This window comes from Pristiophorus japonicus, chromosome 9 (assembly GCF_044704955.1).
Source record: "Pristiophorus japonicus isolate sPriJap1 chromosome 9, sPriJap1.hap1, whole genome shotgun sequence".
Taxonomy (NCBI): domain Eukaryota; kingdom Metazoa; phylum Chordata; class Chondrichthyes; family Pristiophoridae; genus Pristiophorus; species Pristiophorus japonicus.
In genome coordinates, this window is record NC_091985.1 from 183,436,537 (window position 1) to 183,460,212 (window position 23,676).

Below are 23,676 nucleotides of genomic sequence, written 5' to 3' on the forward strand. Positions count from 1 at the left end.
GATGCAGCCGAATGAAGACGGTTCTGTGGGTATGGGACAATCTCGCAGAGACTCTGTATCTTCCAAGGGGGGGGGGGGTTGGGTGGGGGGGAGTGGGTACTGAGGTTCAATTGAGAAGATCAATGAGAAAACGCAAACCAACTAAACAGGGTATTGATAACTGGGAATATCAAGATCTCAGGAAGAAGGATAACACAGGGACTGATGTAAGGGTTTCAAGGAACCACAGGAAGATAGATGTCAGGAATCCTGGGCCACACGCCCTGAAAACAGAAATTCATCAAGCTGGTCTCCTGAGCAAAAGGAGGATATCGAAATCGAGCATGTCAAGCCAATTGCAGAGAAATAGAGGTCTGAGGGGAGGAAGCTAAAAGCTTCCAACAAGAAACTCAGGCCAGCAGTCGAATTTGTAAAATTGTAATCATGAAGAAGAGAAGTAATCTTTTGAAATATTGTATAAATAACTACAAAATAAATACCTTACTTCTAGAAAACAAGAGAATGGTTCATACATTAAGCCCAGTGAGCATGCACAGGCTTGTGGAGCTGTTGCTCTGTGACTGTTCACAAGACTCAAAAAAACTCAAGTTAATTGAGTTCAGGTGCTCTACGATGAAGTGGGCTGTTGTGAGCCTGGCGGACGAACTGGTAGTAATAAGTTTGTTGCTAAAACTTTACTAATAAATCACCTATTTCTTTACAGCAAATGTGTAGCTTAAGCAAAGAACTCATGAAGCAAATACACAACACTACCTCTCTGGCAGTGCAGCGCTCCCTTAGTACTGCCTCTCCAGCAGTGCAACACTCCCCCAGTACTGCCCCACCAACAGTGCGGCACTCCCTCATTACTGCCCCTCCGACAGTGCAGCGCTCCCTCAGTACTGCCCCTCCGACAGCGCAGCACTCTCTCAGTACTGCCCTTCCGACAGCGCAGCACTCTCTCAGTACTGCCCCTCCGACAGCGCAGTACTGCCCCTCCGACAGCGCAGCATTCCCTCAGTGCTGCCCCTCCGACAGCGCAGCATTCCCTCAGTGCTGCCCCTCCGACAGCGCAGCACTTCCTCAGTACTGCCCCTCCGACAGCGCGGCACTCCCTCAGTACATCCCCTCCAACAGCGCGGCACTCCCTCAGTATTGCCCCTCCGACAGTGCGGCACTCCCTCAGTACTGCCCCTCTGACAGCGCGGCACTCCTTCAGTACTGCCCCTCCGACAGCGGAGCACTCCCTCAGCACTGCCCCTCCGACAGCGCAGCACTCCTTCAGTACTGCCCCTCCGACAGTGCACTGCTCCCTCAGTACTGCCCCTCCGACAGCGCGGCACTCCTTCAGTGCTGCCCCTCCGACAGCGCAGCACTCCCTCAGTACTGCCCCTCTGACAGTGCACTGCTCCCTCAGTACTGCTCCTCCGACAGTGCGGCGCTCCCTCAGTACTGCCCCTCCGACAGCGCAGCACTCCCTCAGTACTGCCCCTCTGACAGTGCACTGCTCCCTCAGTACTGCCCCTCCGACAGCGCGGCACTCCTTCAGTACTGCCCCTCCGACAGCGCAGCACTCCCTCAGTACTGCCCCTCCGACAGTGCACTGCTCCCTCAGTACTGCCCCTCCGACAGTGCACTGCTGCCTCAGTACTGCACTGGAATGTCGGTCTGAAGTGGAACTTGAACCCACAACCTTCTGGCTCAGAGACAAGTGTGCTACCCACTGAGCCACAGCTGGCGCACCAGTTTCCTTTAGTACTGGCACGGGGGCGGGGGGAGTGGGGGGGGGCGGTGGGGGGCGTGATGTCGGCCTGGATTATGGGGCTCGAGTCTCTGGAGTGGGACTTGAACCCACGACCTTCTGAATCAGGCGAGAGTGCTGTCCACTAAGCCGCAGCTATTGAAATAATTAGCGTTACAAAAACTGGAAGGGGAGAGCTTATCTCAAAGTCTCATCCGCTGAGAGTCACAGTCGGGCGATATAGGAAACAGTTGCTATAGAAACATGGGCTAAAAAAAATTGCAGCCCATCCCAGCTGATGTCCTCCTTAAAGGGGTAGCTCTCCCCGGCTGCGTCTTATGCCGGCCCACAAATCCTGCTGCCTTTTCTTTGCCAGTCCTGACCAGAACAACAACTTGCATTTATATAGGGCCCTTAATGCAGTGAAACATCCCAAGCTGCTCCACAGAAGAAAATAAATACTTGCATTTATATAGCGCCTTTCACGACCACCGGATGGCTCAAAGCGTTTTACAGACAATGAAGTAGTTTTGGAGTGTAGTCACTATTGTAATGTGGGAAAAACGACAGACAAATCTTGCACAGCAAGCTCCCACAAACAGCAACGTGATAATGAGCAGATAATCTGGTTTTTGTTATGTTGATTGAAGGATAAATATTGGTGAAGACAATGGGGATACCTATCTTGCTCTTCTTCCAAATAGTGCTATGGCATCATTTATATCATCCTGAGAGAGAAGATGGGGCCTCAGTTTAACATCTCATCCAAAAGACAGCACCTTCGACAGTGTAACGCTCCCTCAGCACTGGAGTGTCAGCTTTGATTTCGGTGCTGAAGTTCCTGAAGTGGGACTTGAACCCACAACCTTTCTGGTTCAGAGGCGAGTGTGCTACCCACTGAGCCACAGCTGACAGGAGCAATTATCAAACATAAATTGAACCGAGCCACATAAGGAGATATTGGGACAGATGATCAAAAGCTTGCTCAAAGAGGTAGTTCGAAGGAGCATCTTGAAGGAAGAGGAGACAGAGGTGGAGAGGTTTAGGGAGGGAATTCCAGAGCTTGGGGTCTAGGCAGTTGAAAGCAGGGCCACCGATGGTGGACCGATGGTAATCGGGGGATGTGACAGAGGCCAGAATTAGAGGAGCACAGAGACTTGGAGGGTTGTTGGGGCTGGAGGAGGGTACAGAGATTGGGAGGGTTGTAGGATTTTACAGAGATAGGGAGCGTTGCAGGGGCTGGAGAAGGTTACAAAGAAAGGTAGGGCTGGAGGAGGTTACAGAGAGAGGGAGGGTTGTAGGGCTGGAGGAGATTACAGAGATAGGGAGGGTTGTAGGGGCTGCAGGAGGTTACAGAGTGCGGGAGGGTTTTCAGGGCTGGAGGAGGTTACAGAGATAGGGAGGGTTGCAGGGGCTGGGGAAGGTTAAAGAGATAGGTAAGGCTGGAGGAGGTTACGGAGAGAGTGAGTGTTGTAGGGCTGGAGGTGATTACAGCGATAGGGAGGGATGTAGCAGCTAGAGGAGGTTACAGAGATAGGGAGGGTTGTCGGGCTGGTGGAGATTACAGAGAGGGAGGAGGGACCGAGGCCATGGAGTGATTTGAAAACAAGGATGGATAATTTTAAAATTGAGGCGTTGCCGGAGCGAAAGCCAATTTAGGTCAGCAATCACAGGGCTGGGGTGGGTGGGGGTGATGGGTGAATGGGACTTGGTGCGAGATAGGAAAGGGGACAGCAGGAGTTCTGGATTAGCTGAAGTTCATGGCGGGTGGAAGATGGGAGGCGAGCCAGAAGTGCGTAGGAAGAGTAGAGTCTGGAGGTAACGGTGCCGATTCTCACTGGGGTCCGGGTTCCATGGGCACTGGCTGCCCTCCCGTAGCTCAGGGTTAGTGCAATATTCAACCGGGGGGTGAATCACAGTCAATTGCCATCCTTCTGCTCACTCACTATAAAGCCAGAATTACTGGATGCTGATCAGGACTAGTGAACTCTCCACAGGCCGGGGGTGGAGCCTGAGTATTTCCTGCTCTGTATCTGTGTGTGTGAGACTCAGTACCACACCGGGTGTGAGATCAGGCTAACTCAGCACAGGCCGGTGATGGAGCCTGAGAATTGGGCCTTTATATTTCAGGACAACACTGATCCCTTTCCTGAGCTGAGGCTTTAAAAACCTACTTCCCAGTTCTGACGCCAGTGAGTTCAACTTCTCACGCCTTCCTCAAACCTCGTACACAGTTGTGAATCTTTCCTTGAATCGGCAAGGTGCCAGAACAGTATTTGCCTTCTTCTGTTGTCTGAAGCTTTTGGTCATACGAAAGGAATCCTTCACAGCAACAAAGGAACAGGTTTAATGCACAGTTTGCAATTATGATTGTGGCCCGAGGGGCTGAATGCCTCCCCCTGTTCCTCCTGTGTAACAGGCTTGATGGGCTGAATGGGCCTCCTCTTGTTATTGTGTAACAAGCTCAAGGGGCTGTATCGGCCTCCTCCTGTTGCTGTGAAACAGGCTCGAGCGACTGAATGGACCTCATGTTCCTGTGTAACTGGCTCGAAGGGCTGAATGGGCCTCCTGTTCCAATGCAACAAGCTCAAGGGGCTGATTGGCCTCCTCCTGTGCCTTGTTCTCTGTGGTAGGCAAGTTGGGAAACCCTGGTATTAATTTCCAGACATGACTGTTCATTCCAAAAAGATTGCTTCATTGAAAAGAATATTTCCAAAAATCAAAACCGGTTTGTTCAGACATGTTTGTAACAATACTTTAAGATGAACAAACAGTTTGGAAACTTTCCCATTATCCTCCCTCTCAGTCCCAGAAATTCAAATATGTATAAAAAGGGTCTCAATTCGGAGCTTTTCAATGGGGTTTGAAAGGGGTTTATAATTGGGGTTTTAAAGTGGATTTTGGGGTCCCGTTACACCCGGTCTAACTCGACATGCTGGGTATCAATTCCGTGCCACATTAGATGCTCATTTTCTCCCTGTCTCTGTTTCTGTGAGTGCAACGGAACTGCGTCTCAGGCGATATATATACTTACACGGGGCAGCAGAACCGATACTGCCCGTTAGGGGCCACCGCCCGAGAGGGATTTCTAGGCCTGTCTCTTGAAGAAAAAGGGTGGGAGCAAAACTTCCAGAGACCCCTGCATGTCTAGGGACTTACAGTGTAGGATAAAGAAAAAAAGGGAAGCTTATGACATACACCGACGGCTAAATAATGTAGAATCTTTGGAGGAATATAGAAAGTTATGAGGTAAAATTAAAAAGGATATTATGAATGCTAAGAGAGAGCATGAAAGATTCTTGGCTAGTAAAATTAAGGAAAACCCACAGATGTTCTATAAATATTAAGAGCAAGAGGATAACTAAAGAAAGGGTAGGGCCTATTAGCGATCATGAGTTTAATCTTTATGTGTAGGCAGAAGATGTTGGTACGGTTCTTAATGAATATTTTTCATCTGTTTTCACAAAGGAAAGGGGCAATGCAGATTCTGATATCAAGGAGGAGTGTGACATTCTGGATGAAATAAACATAAACATAGTGAGAGAGAAGTTATTAAAGGGCTCAGCAGCTTTGAAGGTAGATAATTCCCCAGGCCCGGATGAAATGCATCCCAGGCTGTTGAGCAAAGTTAAAGAGGCAATAGCAGAGGTCTTGACCATCATTTTCCATCCTATTTGGATTTGGGCATGGTGCCAGAGGACTGGAGAACTGCGAATGTGGTGCCCTTGTTCAAGAAGGGAGAAAGGGATAGGCCGAGTAATTACACGTCTGTCAGCCTAACCTCGATGGTGGGAAAATTAATTGGAAAAAATCCTGAAAGACAGGATTAATCTACATTTGGAAAGGCAAGGATGAATTAGCGACAGACAGCACGGATTTGTTAAGGGAATATTGTGTTTGACTAACCTGATTGAATTTTTTGAGGAGGTAACCAGGAGGGTTGATGAGGGTAAAGCGTGCAATGTTGTGTATATGGACTTTAGCTAAGCTTTTGATAAAGGCCCACATGATAGACTGATCACGAAGGTTAAAACCGATGGGATACAGAGAAAAGTGGCAAATTGGATCCTAAATTGGCTTAGAGGTAGGAAGCAAAGGGCAATGGTTGATGGATGTTTTTGTGACTGGAAGGATGTTCCAGTGGGGTTCCATAGGGCTCAGTACTGAGTCCCTTGCTTTTTGTGGTATACATCAATGATCTAGACTTCGATGTAGGGAGTATGATTAAGATGTTTGCAGATGACACTAAAATTGGCTGTGTGGTTGATAATGAAGAGGAAAGTCATGGAATGCAGGAGGATATCAATCTACTGGTCAGCTGAGCAGAGCAGTGGCAAATAGAATTTAATTCAGAGAAGTGTGAGGTAATGCACTTTGGGAGGGCTAATAAGGAAAGGGTATACACATTAAGCAGTAGGCCACTTAAATGTGTATATGAACAAATGGACCTTGGAGTGCTTATCCACAAATCCCTGAAAGTAGCAGGCCAGGTGGATCAAGTGATTGAGAAGGCATACGGAATGCTTGCCTTTATTGGCCAAGGCATAGAATATAAGAGCAAGGAGGTTATGTTTAAATTGTATAATACTTTCGTTAGGCCACAGCTGGAGTTCTGCGTGCAGTTCGGGTCGCCGTATTATGGGAAGGACGTGACTGCACTAGAGAGGATGCAAAGTAAATTCACAAGGATGCTGCCTGGAATAGAGAATCTTAGCCATGAGGACAGACTGGGTTTGTTCTCATTGGAACAGAGGAGGATGAGAGGAGACCTCATTGAGGTGTACAACATTTGGAGGGGCCTGGAGATAGTGGATAGCAAGGGCCTATTTCCCTTGGTGGAGGGGTCAATTAGGAGGAGGCATAGTTTTAAGGTGATTGGTGGTTGATTTAGAGGGGATTTGAAGGGAAGCTTCTTCACGCAGAGGGTTGTGGGGGTCTGGAACTCAATGCCTGGAAGGGTGGTAGAGGCAGAAACCCTCACTACATTTAAAATATTATTGGATGGGCACTTAAAGTGCTGTAACCTGCGGGGTTACGGATCTGGAGCTGGTAATTGGGATTAGACTGGATGACCTCTTGTTGGCCGGTGCAGATACGATGGTAAGTTCTGCAGGAAATCGAATACGGCCAGGGTGATCTCCTGGACTAATTTCGATCGCCTAGATGGGTCGGAGAGAAGCTTTGACAGAGTTTTTACTACCACCCGCGCCCCCCCCACCCCCCGCCCCCAGTCATTTGTCTTGTGTTTTTATCTGTTTTGTGTCTCTCACTGGAGATCATATGGCTCCGGTTGGGGTGGAGTGTAGAATGTTTTTTGTCTAAGGGTTGTCGCAGTTATGTCGGGTGGACTAGTTGAGCTGGGTGCTCTTTACCGTTCCGCCATTGTTCATTGTTCATAGGTTTATATGTAACTTTCAGGGCTGCTGACCGAGGGCCATGTGGCTCTTTATCGGCCGGATTGGACACGATGGGCCGAAATGGCCTCCTTCTGCGCTATAGATTTCTATGTTTCTATGTTTCTAGTTGACGGCACAAATAGATACACATGTGTATGATCTGATAGCCATTACAGAGACGTGGTTGCAAGTTGAACAAGGTAGGGAACTAAATATTCAGGGGCATTTGACAATTCGGAAGGACAGACAGAAAGGAAAAGTAGGTGGGGTAGCTCTCTTAATAAAGGATGAGATCAGTGCATTAGTGAGAAACTATATTGGCCCAGAAGATCAAGATTTTGAAACAGTTTGGTTGGAGATGAGGAATAATAAGGGGGAAAAGTCACTGGTGAGCGTAGTCTATAGGCCTCCTAACAGTAGCTACACTGTTGGACAGATTATAAATCAAGAAATAATGCAGGCTTGTAAAAAAGGAAAGGCAATAATCATGGGCGATTTTAATCTTCATAGTGATTAGACAACGCAAATTGGCCAGGGTAGCCTTGAGGAATAGTTCCTTGAGTGTATCCGGGATAGTTTCCTTGAATAGCATGTTGCGGAACCAACACAGGAGCAAGCTTTCTTAGATCTGGTACTGTGTAATGAGACAGGATTAATAAACAATCTCTTAGTAAAAGATCCTCTAGGAATGAGTGACCATAGCATGGTTGAATTTCAAACTCAGTTGCAGGGTGAAAAATTTGGATCTCAAACTCGTGATCTCAGCTTAAATAAAGGAGATTACAAAGGTATGAAGGCAGAATTGGCTAACGTCTACTGGGAAAATAGATTAAAGAGTGGAACGGTTGATGAGCAGTGGCAGACATTTAAGGAGATGTTTCATAACTCTCAACAAAAATATATTACAATGAGAAGGAAGGCTGTAAGAGAAGGGATAACCATCCATGGCTCACTAAGGAAATAAAGGATGGTATCAAATTGAAAACAAGGCCATACCAAGTGGTGAAGGCTAGTGGGAGGCCAGAGGATTTAAAAGCCAGCAAAGAATTACCAAAAAAAAGGAGGGAGAAGATAGATTATGAAAGCAAACTAGCATGAAATATAAAAACAAATATTAAAAGTTTCTACAGGTACACAAAAAGGAAACGAGTAGCGAAAGTAAATGTTGGTCCCTGAGAGAATGAGACTGGGGAATTAATAATGGGGAACAGGGAAATGGCAGAGACTTTGAACAAATATGTTGTATCGGTCTTCATGGCAGAAGACAATAAAAACATCCCAATAGTGGATAATCAACGGGCTATAGGGAGGGAGGAACTAAAAACAATCAATAGCACTAAAGAAGTAGCAATCGTTGAAATAATGGGACTAAAGGCAGACAAGTCCCCTGGACCTGATGGCTGGCATCCTTGGGTGTTAAAAGAAATGGCTGCAGAGATCGTGGATGCATTGGTTGTAATTACCAAAACTCTCTAGGTCCTAGAGAGGTCCTAGCAGAGTGGACAACTGCAAATGTAACACCCCTATTTGAAAATGGAGGCAGACAGAAAGCAGGAAACTATAGACCAGTTAGCATAACATCTGTCGTTGGTAAAATTCTGGAGTCCATTTGGAAAAGTATGATTCAATCAAGCAGAGTCAGCATGCTTTTATGAGAGAGAAATCATGTTTTACAAATTTGCTGGAGTTCTTTGAGGATGTAACTAGCAGGGTGGATAAGGGGGAACCAGTGGATGTGGTGTATTTGGATTTCCAGAAGGCATTCGATAAGGTGCCACATAAGAGGTTACTGCACCAGATAAAAGTTCACGGGGTTGGGGGTAATATATTAGCATGGATAGAGAATTGGCTAACTAACAGAAAACAGAGAGTTAATTACTTAGATGAAGGAACCGAGTGTAAAGTAGCTAAATTTGCTGATGATACAAAGATGGGGGCGGGAAAGCAAATTGTGAGGTGGACACAAAACATCACAAAGAGTTATGAACAGGCTCAGTGAGTGGGCAAAAATTTGGCAGATGGAATAAAATGTGGGAAAATGTGAGCTTATCCACTTTGGCAGAAATAATAGAAAAGCAAATTTTAATTTAAATGAAAAAAAAATCCAAATGCTGCAGTACAGAGAGACCTGGGGGTCCTTCTGTATGAAACAGAAAAAATGGTATCAGGAAGGCAAATGTAATGTTGGTCTTTATTTCAAGGGGGATAGAGTATAGAGGCAGAGAAGTCCTGCTACAACTGTACAGGGTATTGGTGAGGCTACATATGGAGTACGACGTTCAATTTTGTTCTGCTTATTTAAGGAAAAATATACTTGCTTTGGAGGCTCTTCAGAGAAGGTTCACTAAATTGATTCCAGACATGAGGATAGGTTGAGTAGGCAGGGCCTATACACATTGCAGTTCAGAAGAGTGAGAGGTGATCTTATTGAAAGTTCTAAAATAATGAAAGGGCTTGTCAAGGTGGATGCAGATGATATTTCCACATAGGGGAAACTGACACTAGGGATTACTGACACTAGGGGATGTAATCTTAGAATAAGGGGTCGCCCATTCAAAAGTGAAATGAGGAGAAATTTCTTCTCTCAGAGGGCTGTAAATCTATGGAATGCTCTGCCCCGGAGAGCTGTGGAGTCTGGCTCATTGAATATATTTAAGGCGGAGATAGACAGATTTTTGAGCGATAAGGGAGTAAAGGATTATGTGGAGCAGGCAGGAAGCGGAGCGGAGTCTGTGATCAGATCAGCGATGATCTTATTAAATGGTAACGAAGGCTGGAGGGGCCAAATGCTCCTGCTCCTATTTCTTATGTTATTATGTACGGTTTATATGAAGATTGGTGATGGACCTTCTTACCTGTTGATAATTTCTGTAATTACAGTTTACATAGAGATTGATGATAGGCCCTTCAATTTTTGGTAATTTCATTAATTACTGTTTATATTACAATTGGTGATGGCCCTCCTACCTGTTGGTAATATTAATGATTACTGTTTCTATAAAGATTGGTGATGGGCCTTCCGACCTGTTGCCAACTTTAATAATTAGTTGTATATAAAGATTCGTGATGGGCCTCCTAACTGTTGGTAATTCCAGTAGTTGCTGTTTATATAAAGATTGCTAATGGGAAAAATGCCTTATTTCAGTAAATAACTTTGAAATAAAGATTGGTGATGGGACTCCTACCTGTTGATAATATGAGTAGTTAATTTTACGTAACAGTTGGTGATGGAACCTCCAATTGTTCGTAATTTAAGTAATTACTGTTTGTATAAAGATTAGAGATGGTTCTCCTACCTGTTGGTAATTTAAGTAATTACTGTTTATGTAAAATATTGTGATGGGCCCTCCTTCATAAGAACATAAGAAATAGGAGCAGAATTAGGCCATACGGATCCTCGAGCCTGCTCTGCCATTTAATACGATCGTGGCTGATTCAATCATGGATTCAGGTCCACTTCCCTGCCCGCTCTCCATAACCCCTTAATCCCTTATCGGTTAAGAAACGGTCTATCTCTGTCTTAAATTGTTCAATGTCCCAGCTTCCACAGCTGTCTGGGTCAGCGAATTCCACAGTTTTACAACCCTCTGAGAAGAAATTCCTCCTCATCTTAGTTTTAAATGGGCAGCCCCTTATTCTCAGATTATGCCGTCTAGTTCTAGTCTCCCCTATCAGTGGAAACATATTCTCTGCATCCATCTTGTCGAGCCGCCTCATAATCTTATACGTTTCGATAAGATCACCTCTCATTGTTCTGAATTCCAATGTGTATAGGCCCTGCCTACTCAACCTATCCTCTAAAGTCAACCCCCTCATGTCTGGAATCAATCCAGTGAACCTTCTCTGAAGAGCCTCCAAAACAAGTATATGGAAACCAAAACTGCACGCAGTATTCCAGGTGTGGCCTCACCAATACCTTGTATAACTGTAGCAAAAATTCCCTGCTTTATACTCAATCCCTTTTGCAATAAAGGCCAAGATTCCATTGGCCTTCCTGATCACTTGCTGTACCTGCATACTAACCTTTTGTGTTTCATGCACAAGCACCCCCAGGTCCCGCTGTACTGCAGCACTTTGCAACCTTTCTCCATTTAAATAATAACTTGCTCTTCGATTTTTTTCTGCCAAAGTGCATGGCCTCACACTTTCCAACATTATACTCCATCTGCAAAATTTTTGCCCGCTCACTTAGCCTGGCTATGTCTTTTTGCAGATTTTTTGTGCCCTCCTCACACATTGCTTTCCCTCCCATCTTTGTATCATTACACTCGGTCCTTTCTTCCACTTCGTTTTTTAAATATTAGGCAAACTGGTCTATAGTTTCCTGCTTTTATCTGGCTCCTTTTTTTTAATAGGGGTGTTACATTTTCACTATTCCAATCTGTTGCGGCCTCCCCAGAATCCAGGGAATTTTGGTAAATTACAATCAATGCATCCACTATGAAAGCCACGACTTCTCTTACGACCCTAGGATGCAAGCCATCACGTCCATAGGATTTATTCGCCTTTAGTCCCATTATCTTACTGAGTACCACCTCCTCAGTGATTGTGTTAAGTTTCTCTCCCGCTATAGCCCCGTGACTATCCACTGTTGTCATATTGTTAGTGTCCTCTACTGTAAAGACTGATACAAAATATTTGTTCAGAGTTTCTGCCATCTCTATGTTCCCTATTTCTAATTCCCTGGTCTCGTCCTCTAAGGGACCAATATTTATTCAGCCACTCTTTTTCTTTTTATATACCGATAGAAACTCTTGCTATCTGTTTTTATCACCATCATCATCATAGGCAGTCCCTCGGAATCGAGGAAGACTTGCTTCCACTCCTAAAGTGAGTTCTTTGTTGGCTAAACAGTCCAATACGAGAACCACAGACCCTGTCACAGGTGAGACAAACATTCGTCGGGGGAAGGAGGTGGTGTGTGGGACTAATTTATCACACACTACTTCCGCTGTCTGTGCATGACATCTTCACGCTCGCAGCGTTGAGATTCGAAGAGCTCAAAACCCTCACGGATGCACTTTCTCCACCTCGGGTTGTCTTCAGCCAGGGACTCTCAGGTGTCAGTGGTGATGTCGCACTTCAGCAGGGAGGCTTTGAGCATGTCCTTCTAACGTTCCGCTGTGCACCTTTGGCTCATTTGCCGTGAAGGAGCTCCACATAGAGCAATTGCTTAGGGAGTCTCGTGCCTGACATACGGACTATGTGGCCTGCCCAGCGAAGCGGATCGATTGTGGTCAGTGTCTCAATGCTGAGGATGTTAGCCTGGGCGAGGACACTGATGTTGGTGAGCCTGTCCTCCAAAGGGATTTGCAAGATCTTGTGGCGACATCGTTGGTGATATATCTCGAGCGACTTGATGTGTGTTCTGTACATCGTCCATGCCTCTGATCCATACAGGAGGGCGGGTTTTTATATTTTTCATGTTTTTATAGATTTTATGTTTTTATATTTCGTGCTAGTTTACTTGCATAGTCTGTCTTCCCTTTCTTAATCATTTTTTGAGTCAGTCTTTGCTGGCTTTTAAAAGCTTCCCAATCTTCTGTCCTCCCACTAGTTTTGGCCACTTTGTATGCTCTTTTTTAATAGGATACCGTCCTTTATTTCTTTAGACAGCCCCGGATAGCTATCTTAACTTTTACAGCCTTTCCTCCTCACTCTAATATATTTTTCTTGAGAGTTGTGAAATATCTCCTTAAATGTACGTCACTATTCATCAACCGTCCTACACTTTAATCTATTTTCCCAGTCCACTTTAGCCAACTCTGCCCTCATACCTTTGTAGTCTCCTTTATTTAAGCTTAGTACACTGGTTTGAGATCCAACTTTTTCACCCTTCATTTGAATTTGAAATTCAATCGTGCTTTGATCACTCATTCCAAGGGGATCCTCTAATACGAGATTTTTTATTAATCCTGTCTCATTACACAGGACTAGATCAAAGATAGCCTGCCCCCTGGCTAGTACTGTTACATACTGTTCAAGGAACCCGTCCCTTATGCACTCTAGGAACTCCTCCTCAAGGCTACCCTGACCAATTTGATTTGTCTAATCAATATGGAGGTTAAAATCACCCATGATTATTGCTGTTCCCTTTTTACAAGCCCCCACTATTTCCTGGTTTATAATCCGACCAACTGTGTTGCTAATGCTCTGGACTACGCCCACCAGTGACTTTTTCACTTATTATTCCTTATCTCCAACCAATCTGTTTCCACATCCTGATCATTTGAGCCAATATAGTTTCTTACTATTGCAGTGATTCCATCCTTTATCGGTAGAACTACCCCACCTCCTTTTCCTTTTGCATGTCTTTCCGGATTGTCAAGTACCCCTGAAAATTTAATTATCAGTCCTCGTCACCTTGCAATCACGTATTTGTAATGGCTATCATATCATACCGATTCGTATCTATTTCTGCTGTCAACTCATCTAGTTTGTTACAAATGCTATGTGCATTTAGACAAAGTGCCTTTAAATTTGTTTTTTTACACTTTTGTCCTGCTTATTTCCTCTTCCCTTCAAACTCACTTTCTTTACTTTTGCTTTCTAATTCCAGCTTTATTCCCCTCCCGACTGAATATATTTTCAGTTTCACAACCCCCTGCCAAGCTAGTTTGAACCCTCCCTAACAGCACTAGCAACCCTCCCTCCTGGAAGATATTGGTCCTTGATTCCTATTGCTAATTTCAATGAGTAATGTTTATATAACAAGTAGTGATGTGCCCTACTATCTTTTGGTAATTAGAGTAGTTACTGTTTATGCAAAGATTGATGAAGGACGCTCCAATTGTTGGTAATTTCAGTCATTACTGATTATATAAACACTGGTGATGGGCCCTCCCACCTGATGGTAATTTCAATAATTCCTGTTAATATAAAGATTGGTGAAGAAACCTACAACTGTTGGTAATTTCAGTAATTACAATTTATATAAAGATTGGGGATTGACCCTACCAGCTGTTGGTAATTTCAGTAATTAGTGATCATATAAAGACTTATGATAGGCTCTCTGACTAGTTGCATATTTCAGTAATTACTCTTTATGTAAAGCTTGATGATGGGCATTTCTACCTGTTGGTATTTATCAGTAATTACTTTTTACATAACGATTGGTGATGGCTCGCCTACCAGTTGGTAATTTCAGTAATGAATCTTTACATAAAGATTGGTGATGGTGCTCCAATTGTTTGGTAATTTCAGTAATTACTGGTTATATAAAGAGTTGTGATGGACCTCCGATGTGCTGGTAATTTTAGTAATTACTGTTTATATAAAGATTGGTGATGAACCCTCCAATTATTGGTAATTTCAGTAATTACTGTTTATATAAAGATTGGTGATGGGCGCTCCTATCTTTTGGTAATTTCAGTAATTAATTATGTGATCATGAACGATCAGGACCCTGCTATGTGTGAAACGCAGTTTCTGCCCTGAACCGGATTCCATTTTAAACATTAGTGAAGTTTATTTGTCTCTGAAGTGAGCAGTCTCTTTTTTTCCATCCAGTTTGACAAATAACCGTCTCATTAACGTGAAATTATTGCAAGTAACACACTAATCCCTGCTCCGCTTAATTCACTTCGTGTTAAGCAGTAATTAATCATTATTAATCAGGATACATTTTATCTGGGAAGTTCGTCTTATCCTGTCTTATCCTAGATGAAGGATGAATGTTCCCGATGTTGGGGAAGTCCAGAACCAGTGGATACAGTCTAAGGATAAGGGGTAAACCATTGGAGATTGAGATGACGAGAAACTTCTTCACTCAGAGTTGTTAACCTGTGGAATTCCCTACCGCAGAGAGTTGTTGATGCCAGTTCATCGGATATATTCAAGAGGGTGTTAGATATGGCCCTTATGGCTAAAGGGATCAAGGGGTATGAAGAGAAAGCAGGAAAGGGATACTGAGGTGAATGATCAGCCATGATCTTATTGAATGGTGGTGCACGCTCGAAGGGCCGAATGGCCCACTCCTGCAACTATCTTCTATATTTCTATGTTCAGTCCGGCTATCGATAACCAGAAGCTGATTTTTCTGGTGCTTGGCACAGAGCGATAATCAGCCAGTGTGAATGTGTTAACCCTTTACTTTGTTCGGTCTGAACTGCAGGTCCCGCTTTTGTTCAGTTAAATAAAACTTTACTGGGCACTAAGCGGTTCAGAGAGTCAATAAAACATTCATACCGAGTTCGAAGGACACAGGTTCCCAACCCAGGCTGTCTGAGCTGTGAATTGTACAATAGGGAGACATCTCCTGTCGAGGGATGTTCCCAGAGTTCGTGTTCCTGCTTTCTGTTCCACAACCTCTTTAAAATATGTCTGTGGGGAGACTGGGGTAGACTCGGAGTGGGTTTAACCCTGAAATCCTCGGTGTAAAGTGGACTGTCCTCAGTCACAGTCCGAGCCCACACTCACAGAACAGCTGTATCCCCGGCACTGGTGAACACATCAGACCGCGAGAAACAGGCTTTACAGAGGGAGAGTAAAGCGAGAAATGGAAGAATAAAGCACAGTTAATGAATCTTACAAAATACCTTACCTCGATCCCGCAAGGATTGTCTGTCTGTCTCTAGATTTTGCCAGTTATATCCTTGTTATTTCACTTCAACTAATCAGGTAGAAGTTCCTGGTTTGATTTGAGCAAATCACAAATTGTGAATTTGATCTGCTCCCTGTTCTGTGAGACTGAAAGCTCCGCCCTCTGTGTGAAAGCTGCCGACAGCCCTCAGGGTGGATTCAACTCAAACATTCCGCATTTGCCTCAGAACAGGGAGCGGCCTTTCTGGAGAAATCAAATCCACCCAGTTTGACAACTCGCTGCCAACAAACCCGTCAACAAAGGTAATTATAGATTTTAATTAATCTCTTCCTGTTCGAGGGAAGTTCAGTAAAATAGACACATTCTTAGAAATACATTGTTACATTTCAAATACAAATGTGCTGAAATTGCAGATTTTACCACCTGCTCAGATGCTGAACTGACGTGCCAGTATTCTGGATCACAAACAATATCCCCATCCCCTAGTTAAAATAATAATCTTGCTTTTAATTGAACACACAGTGAACCAGGTGAGAATAAGGTGCTCCCTGCTGCTGTGTGGGAGTCTCCGCCTGTGCAGGGCAAGTCCCAGCAGTTCTGCCGCACCCACCTGGTGGGACAGGAGAAAACTTGCTCAGTAGGTTGTTGTTTACGGTGTGTGCGGCACAGTGCAGTCCTTCTAACTGATCGGCTTTACCCGCAGCTGTGCTCAAACACAGTCTGCCTGCCACGGGCATTATATTTCTGCATTGTTTAGGAACGTGCAGCAGTGTTATGGTCTCGGCCCAGTTTGTCTGCGTTAATCCGGTCCTGGGGGAGGGGAGGGGGAGTGGGCGGAGGGAGGGGGAGCTTCAAAGCTTTCTTGACATTTCCTTCCTTTAATTTCTGTAGTCACTTTATCTGCATGTTAGCAGCTCTTTAACCAACAATATTGCAGTCCGTTGCTTCAGCCCTATAAAACTATTCAGTATAGAGAGTCCAGTAGATTAAACAACCTCCCATATTGAGGGGATAAATAGATGTTTATTGATTCAATATCCCAGGCCCTGGTCCTTCCGGGTGTGTATGGGGTTTCAGTGCATCAGGATCCTGTCAGGTGTGTATGGGGTTTCAGTGTATCAGGAACCTACCAGTTGTGTACGGGGTTTCACAGTGAATCAGGATCCTGCCATGTGTGCATATAAACATAGAAACAGAGAAAATAGGTGCAGGAGCAGGTCATTCGACCCTTCAAGCCTGCACCGCCATTCAGTATGATCATGGCTGATCATGTAACCTCAGGAGCCCATTCCTGCTTTCTCTCCATACCCCCTGATCCCTTTAGCCGTAAGGGCCACATCCATCTCCTTTTTGAATATGTCGAACGAACTGGACTCAGCAACCTTTTGTGGCAGAGAATTCCACAGGTTCACAACTCTCTGGGTGAAAATGTTTCTCCTCATTTCAGTCCTATATGGCTTACCTCTTATCTTTAGACTGTGACCCCTGGTTCTGGACTTCCCCAACATCGGGAACATTCTTCCTGCAATTAAACTGTCCAGTCCCATCAGAATTTTTAATGTTTCTATGAAATCCCCTCTCGTCCTTCTAAACTCCATTGAATACAGGCCCAGTCGATCGAGTCTCTCCTCATATTTAAGTCCTGCCATCCCGTAAATTAGTCTGGTGAAGCTTCGCTACACTCCCTCAATAGCAAGAACATCTTTCCTCAGATTAGGAGATCAAAACTGAACACAATATTCCAGGCGAGGCCTCATCAAGGCCCTGTACAACTGCAGTAAGACCTCCCTGCTCCTATACTCAAATCCCCTAGCTATGAATTCCAACATACCATTTGCCTTCTTCACCAGCTGCTGCACCTGCATGCCAAATTTTAATCGCTGATGTACCATGACACCCAGATCTCGTTGTGTCTCCCCTTTTCTTAATCTGCCGCCATTCAGATAATTTTCAGCCGTCGTGTTTTTGCCACCAAAGTGGATAACCTCACATTGATCCACATTATACTGTATCTTCCATGCATTTGCCCACGCACCTAACCTGTCCAAGTTATCCTGCAGCATCGTAGCATCCTCCTCACAGCTCACACCGCCAACCAGCTTAGTGTCATCTGCAAACTTGGAGATATTACACTCAATTCCTTCATCTATATCATTGATGTACATTATAAACAGCTGTGGTCCCAGCACTGAGCCTGCAGCACCCCACTAGTCACTGTCTGTCATTCTGAAAAGGACCCATTTATCCTGACTCTCTGCTTCCTGTCTGGCAACCAGTTCCCTATCCACGTCAATACATGACCCCCAATACCATGAGCTTTAATTTTGCTCAACAATCTCTTGTGTGTGACCTTGTCCAAAGCCTTTTGAAAGTCCAAATACACCACATCCACTGTTCTCACTTGTACACTTTACTAGTTACATCCTCAAAACATTCGAGAAGAATTGTCAAGCATGATTTCCCTTTCATAAATCCATGCTGACTTGGACCGATCCTGTCACTGCTTTCCTAATGCGCTGTTATTTCATCTTTAATAATTGATTCCAACATTTTCCCCACTACTGATGTCAGGCTAACCGCTCTATAATTCCCCGTTTTCTCTATCCCTCCTTTTTTAAAAAGTGGTGTGACATTAGCTACCCTCCAGTCCATGGGAACTGATCCAGAATCGAAAGACTGTTGGAAAATGATCACCAATGCATCCACTATTTCCACTGGGCCCACTTCCTTAAGTACTCTCGGATGCAGACGATCAGACGCTGGTGATTAATCGGCCATCAATCCCATCAATTTCCCTAACACAATTGCCTGACTAATAAGGATTTCTTTCAGTTCCTCCTTCTAACTAGACCTTCAGTCTCTTAGTATTTCTGGAAGGTTATTTGTGTCTTCCTTAGTGAAGATAGAAGCAAAGTATTTGTTCAATTGGTCTGCCATTTCTTTGTTCCCCATTATAACGTCACCTAATTCTGACTGCAAGGGACCTACATTTGTCTTCACTAACCTTTTTCTCTTCACATATCTATAGAAGGTTTTGCAGACTGTTTTAATGTTCCCAGCAAGCTTCCTCTCATGCTCTATTTCCCCCCTCCTAATTAATCCCTTTGTCCTCCTCTGCTGAATTCTAAATTTCTCCCAGTCCTCAGGTTTGCTGCTTTTTCTGGCCAATTTGTATGCCTCTTCCTTTGATTTAACACTATTCTTAATTTTCCTTGTTAGCCACGGTTGAGCCACCTTCCCCGTTTTATTTTTACTCCAGACAGGGATGTACAATTGTTGAAGTTCATCCATGTGATCTTTAAATGTTTGCCATTGCCTATCCACCGTCAACCCTTTAAGTATCGTTCGCCAGTCTATTGTAGCCAATTCACATCTCATACCATCGAAGTTATCTTTCCTTAAGTTCAGGACCCAAGTCTCTGAACTAACTGTGTCACTCTCCATCTTAATAAAGAATTCCACCATATTATGTTCACTCTTCCCCCAAGGGACCTCGCACAACAAGATTGCTAAGTAGTCCTTTCTCATTACCCATCACCCAGTCTAGGATGGCTAGTGGTCCAGTTGGTTCCTCGACACAAAGATCACATCGATAAAGATTGGTGATAGACCATTCTAACTTGTGATAATTTCAGTAATTACTGTTTGTATAAACATTGGTGATGCACCATTCTGAGCTTTGGTAATTTCATAAATAATTTTTACATCAATATTGTTGATAGACCCTCCAACCTATTGTTTAATTACTGCAATTGCAGTTTGTATAAAGATTGGTGATGGGCCTCCTACCTGTTGGTAATTTCAGTAATTACTGTTTATGTGAAGATTGTTGATGGACCCTCCAATCATTGGTAATTTCAGTAATTATTTTTTATATAAAGATTGGTGATGGACCGTCCCATTGTTGGTAATTTCAATAATTACTGTTTATATAAAAATTGTTGAGTGACCCTCCAATCATTGGTCATTTCAGTAATTACTGTTTGTATAAAGACTGGTGATGGGCCCTCCTACCTTTTGGCAATTTCAGTAATTAATTATATGATCATTAACGATCAGAACCCTCCTATGTGTGAAACGCAGTTTCTGCCCTGAACCGGATTCCATCTTTACTGAAGTTTATTTGTCTCTGAAGTCAGTGGTCTCTTTTTTTCCAACCAGTTTGACAAATAACCGTCTCATTAAGGTGAATTTTTGCAAGTAAAACACTAATCCCTGCTCCACTTCATTCATTTCGTGTTAAACAGTAAATAATCATTATTAATCGGGATAACTTTTATCTTGGAAGGTCGTCTTATTTTGTGATAGGATCATGTTCAGTCCGGCTTCAGGTAACCGGAGGCTGATTTTCCCGGTGCTCAGCACAGAACGATTGTCAGCAAGTGTGACTGTGTTAACCATTTACTGTGTTCGGTCTGAACTGCTGGTCTCGCTTTTGTTCAGTTAAATAAAACTGTACTGGGCACCAAACGGTTCAGAGAGTCAATAAAATCTTCATACCGAGTTAGAAGGACACAGGTTCCCAATCCAGGCTGTCTGAGCTGTGAATTGTACAATAGGGAGACATCTCCTGTCAAGGACGTTCCCAGAGTTCGTGTTCCCGCTTTCTGTTCCACAACCGCTTTAAAATGTGTCTGTGGGGAGACTGGGGGAGAGTGGGTTTAACCCTGAAATCCCCGGTGTAAAATGGACTGCCCTCAGTCACAGTCCGAGCTCAACTCACAATACAGCTGTATCCCCAGCACTGGGGAACACATCAGACCGCGGGAAACAGGCTTTACAGAGGGATTGAAGAATAAAACGCAGCAATGAATCTTAGAAACTACCTTACCTCGATTCCGCAAGGATTGTCTGTCTCTAGATTTTGCCAGTTATATCCTTGCTATTTCACTTCAACTAATCAGGTCGAAGTTCCTGGTTTGATTTGAGCAAATCACAAATTGTAAATTTGATCTGCTCCGTGTTTTGTGAGATTCAGAGCTCCCCGCTCTGTGTGAAAGCTGCTGCCAGCCCTCAGGGTGGATTCAACTCAAACATTCCGCATTTGCTTCAGAACAGGGAGCGGCCTTTCTGGAGAAATCAAATCCACCCAGTTTGACAACTCGCTGCCAACAAACCTGTCAACAAAGGCGCTTATAGATTTTAGTTTATTTCTTCCTGTTCCATGGAAGTTCAGTAAAACAGACACATTTTTAGAAATGAAATGTGACATATCAGTGACAAATGTGCTGAAATTGCGTGTTTTAACACCTGCTCAGATGCTGAACTGACGTGCCAGTATTCTGGATCACAAACAATATCCCATGCCCGAGTTAAAATAATAATCTTGCTGTTAAATGGATATACAGTGAGCCAGGTGAGAACAAGGTGCTCCCTGGTGCTGTGTGGGAGTCTCCGCCTGTGCCGGGCGAGTCCCAGTAGTTCTTCCGCACCACCTGGTGGGGCAGGACAACACTTGCTCAGTAGCTTGTTGTTTACCGTGTGTGAGCGGCACAGTGCAGTCCTTCGAACTGATCGGCTTTACCCGCAGCAATGGTCGAACATAGTCTGCCTGCCACGGCCATTATATTTCTGCAGTGTTAAGGACTGTGCGGCAGTGTTATGGTTTGGGCCCAGTTTCTCTGCATTAATCCGGTTCTGGGGGCTTGGGGCCGGTGGGGGGTGGGGGGGTGGGCGTGGCTGTGGGGAGCTTCAAGGCCTTTCCTGACATTTCCTTCCTTTAATTTCTGGAGTCACTTTATTTGCATTTTTGCTATACTTTAACCAACAATATTGCAGTCCGTTGCTTAAGCCCGATAAAATTGTCCAGTAGCTTAAACATCCTCCCACATTGAGGAGATACATAGATGTTTATTGATTCAATATCCCAAGCCCTGATCCTACCAGATGTGTACGGGGTTTCAGTTTCTCAGTATCCTGTCAGGTGTGTATGGGGTTTCACAGTGTATCAGGATCCTGCCAGGTGTACATACAAACATAGAAACATAGAAAATAGTTGCACGAGCAGGCCATTCGACTTTCAAGACTGCATCGCCATTCAGTATGATCATGTCTGATCATGTAACCTCAGTACCTCATTCCTGCTTTCTCTCCATACCCCCTGATCCCTTTATCCGTAAGGGCCACATCCATCTCCCTTTTAAATATGTCCAACGAACTGGACTCAACAACTTTCTGTGGCAGAGAATTCCACAGGTTCACAACTCTGAGTGAAAATGTTTCTCCTCATTTCAGTCCGATATGGCTTACCCTATCTTTTGACTGTGGCCCCTGGTTCTGGACTTCCCCAACATCGGGAACATTATTCCTGCATTTAAACTGTCCAGTTCCATCAGAATCTTTAATGTTTCTATGAAATCCCCTCTCATCCTTCGAAACTCCAGTGAATACAGGCCCAGTCGATCAAATCTCTTCTCATATGTAAGTCCTGTCTTCCCGGGAATCAGTCTGGTGAAACGTCGCTGCACTTCCTCAATAGCAAGAAGTTCCTTCCTCAGATTAGGAGACCAAAACTGAACACAATATTCCAGGTGATGCCTCATCAAGGCCCTGTGCAACTGCAGTAAGACCTCCCTGCTCCTCTGCACAAATTCCCTGGCAACGAAGGCCAACATGCCATTTGCCTTCTTAATCGCCTGCTGTACCTGCATGCCAAATTTTAATCACTGATGTACCATGACACTCAGACCTCGTTGCACCTCCCCTTTTCTTCATCTGCCGCCATTCAGATAATATTCTGCTTCGTGTTTGAAGCCACCAAAGTGGATAACCTCATAATTATCCACATTTTACTGCATCTGCCATGCATTTGCCCACTTACCTAACCTTTCCAATTCACCCTGCAGCTTCTTAGCATCCTCCTCACTGCTCACACCGCCAACCAGCTTAGTGTCATCTGCAAACTTGGAGATATTACACTCAATTCCTTCATCTAAACCATTGATGTGTATTGTAAATCGCAGGGGTACCAGCACTGAGCCTGTGGCACCCCACTTGTCACTGCCTGTCATTCTGAAAAGGACCCATTTATCCCGACTCTCTGCTTCCTGTCTGGCAACCAGTTCTCTCTCCACGTCAATACAATACCCCCAATACCATGAGCTTTAATTTTGCACACTAATCTCTTGTGTGTGACCTTGTCCAAAGCCTTTTGAAAGTCCAAACGCACCACGTCCACTGGTTCTCCCTTGTCAACTCTACTAGTTACATCCTCAAAAAATTCGAGAAGATTTGTCAAGCATGATTTCCCTTTCATAAATTCATGCTGACTTGGACCGATCCTATCACTGCTTTACAAATGCGCTGCTATTTCATCTTTAATAATTGATTCCAACATTTTTCCCACTACTGATGTCAGGCTAATCGGTCTATAATACCCCCTGTTCTCTTTCCCTCTTTTTAAAAAAAGTGTTGTTACATTAGCTACCCTCTAGTCCATAGGAACTGATCCGGAATCGAAAGACTGTTGGGAAATGATCACCAATGCATCCACTATTTGTAGGGCCACTTCCTTAAGTACTCTGGGATGCAGACTATCAGGCGCTGGGGATTAATCGGCCTTCAATCCCATCAATTTCCCTAACACAATTTCTTGACCAATAAGGATTTCCTTCTGTTCCTCCTTCTCACTAGACCCTCGCTCCCTCGTATTTCCGGAAGGTTATTTGTGTCTTCGTTAGTGAAGACAGAACCAAAGTATTTGTTCAATTGGTCTGCCATTTCTTTGTTCCCCATTATAAATTCACCTAATTCTGACTATATGGGACCTACGTTCGTCTTCACTAATCTTTTTCTCTTTATATATCTATAGAAGCTTTTGCAGTCATTTTTTTCTGTTCCCAGCAAGCTTCCTTTCATACTCTATTTCCCCGCTGCTAATTAAACCCTTTGTCCGCCTCTGCTGAATTCTAAATTTCTCCCAATCCTCAGGTTTGCTGCCTTTGCTGGCCAACTTAAAGGCCTCGTCCTTTGATTTAACACTATTCTTAATTTTCCTTGTTATCCACGGTTGATCCAAC

General features: G+C 44.2%; 1 long non-coding RNA gene across 1 annotated transcript in view; it reads right to left on the bottom strand.

Annotated features, from left to right (window-relative positions):
• The window catches only part of LOC139273370 (uncharacterized), a 38,906-nt gene extending 23,189 nt beyond the window's left edge, over positions 1–15,717 (bottom strand). The window contains exon 1 of the long non-coding RNA XR_011595088.1: positions 15,659–15,717. This is a non-coding gene — a long non-coding RNA (uncharacterized lncRNA). The remainder of the gene's footprint in view (positions 1–15,658) is intronic.
• Between the last annotated feature and the right edge of the window lie 7,959 nt (positions 15,718–23,676).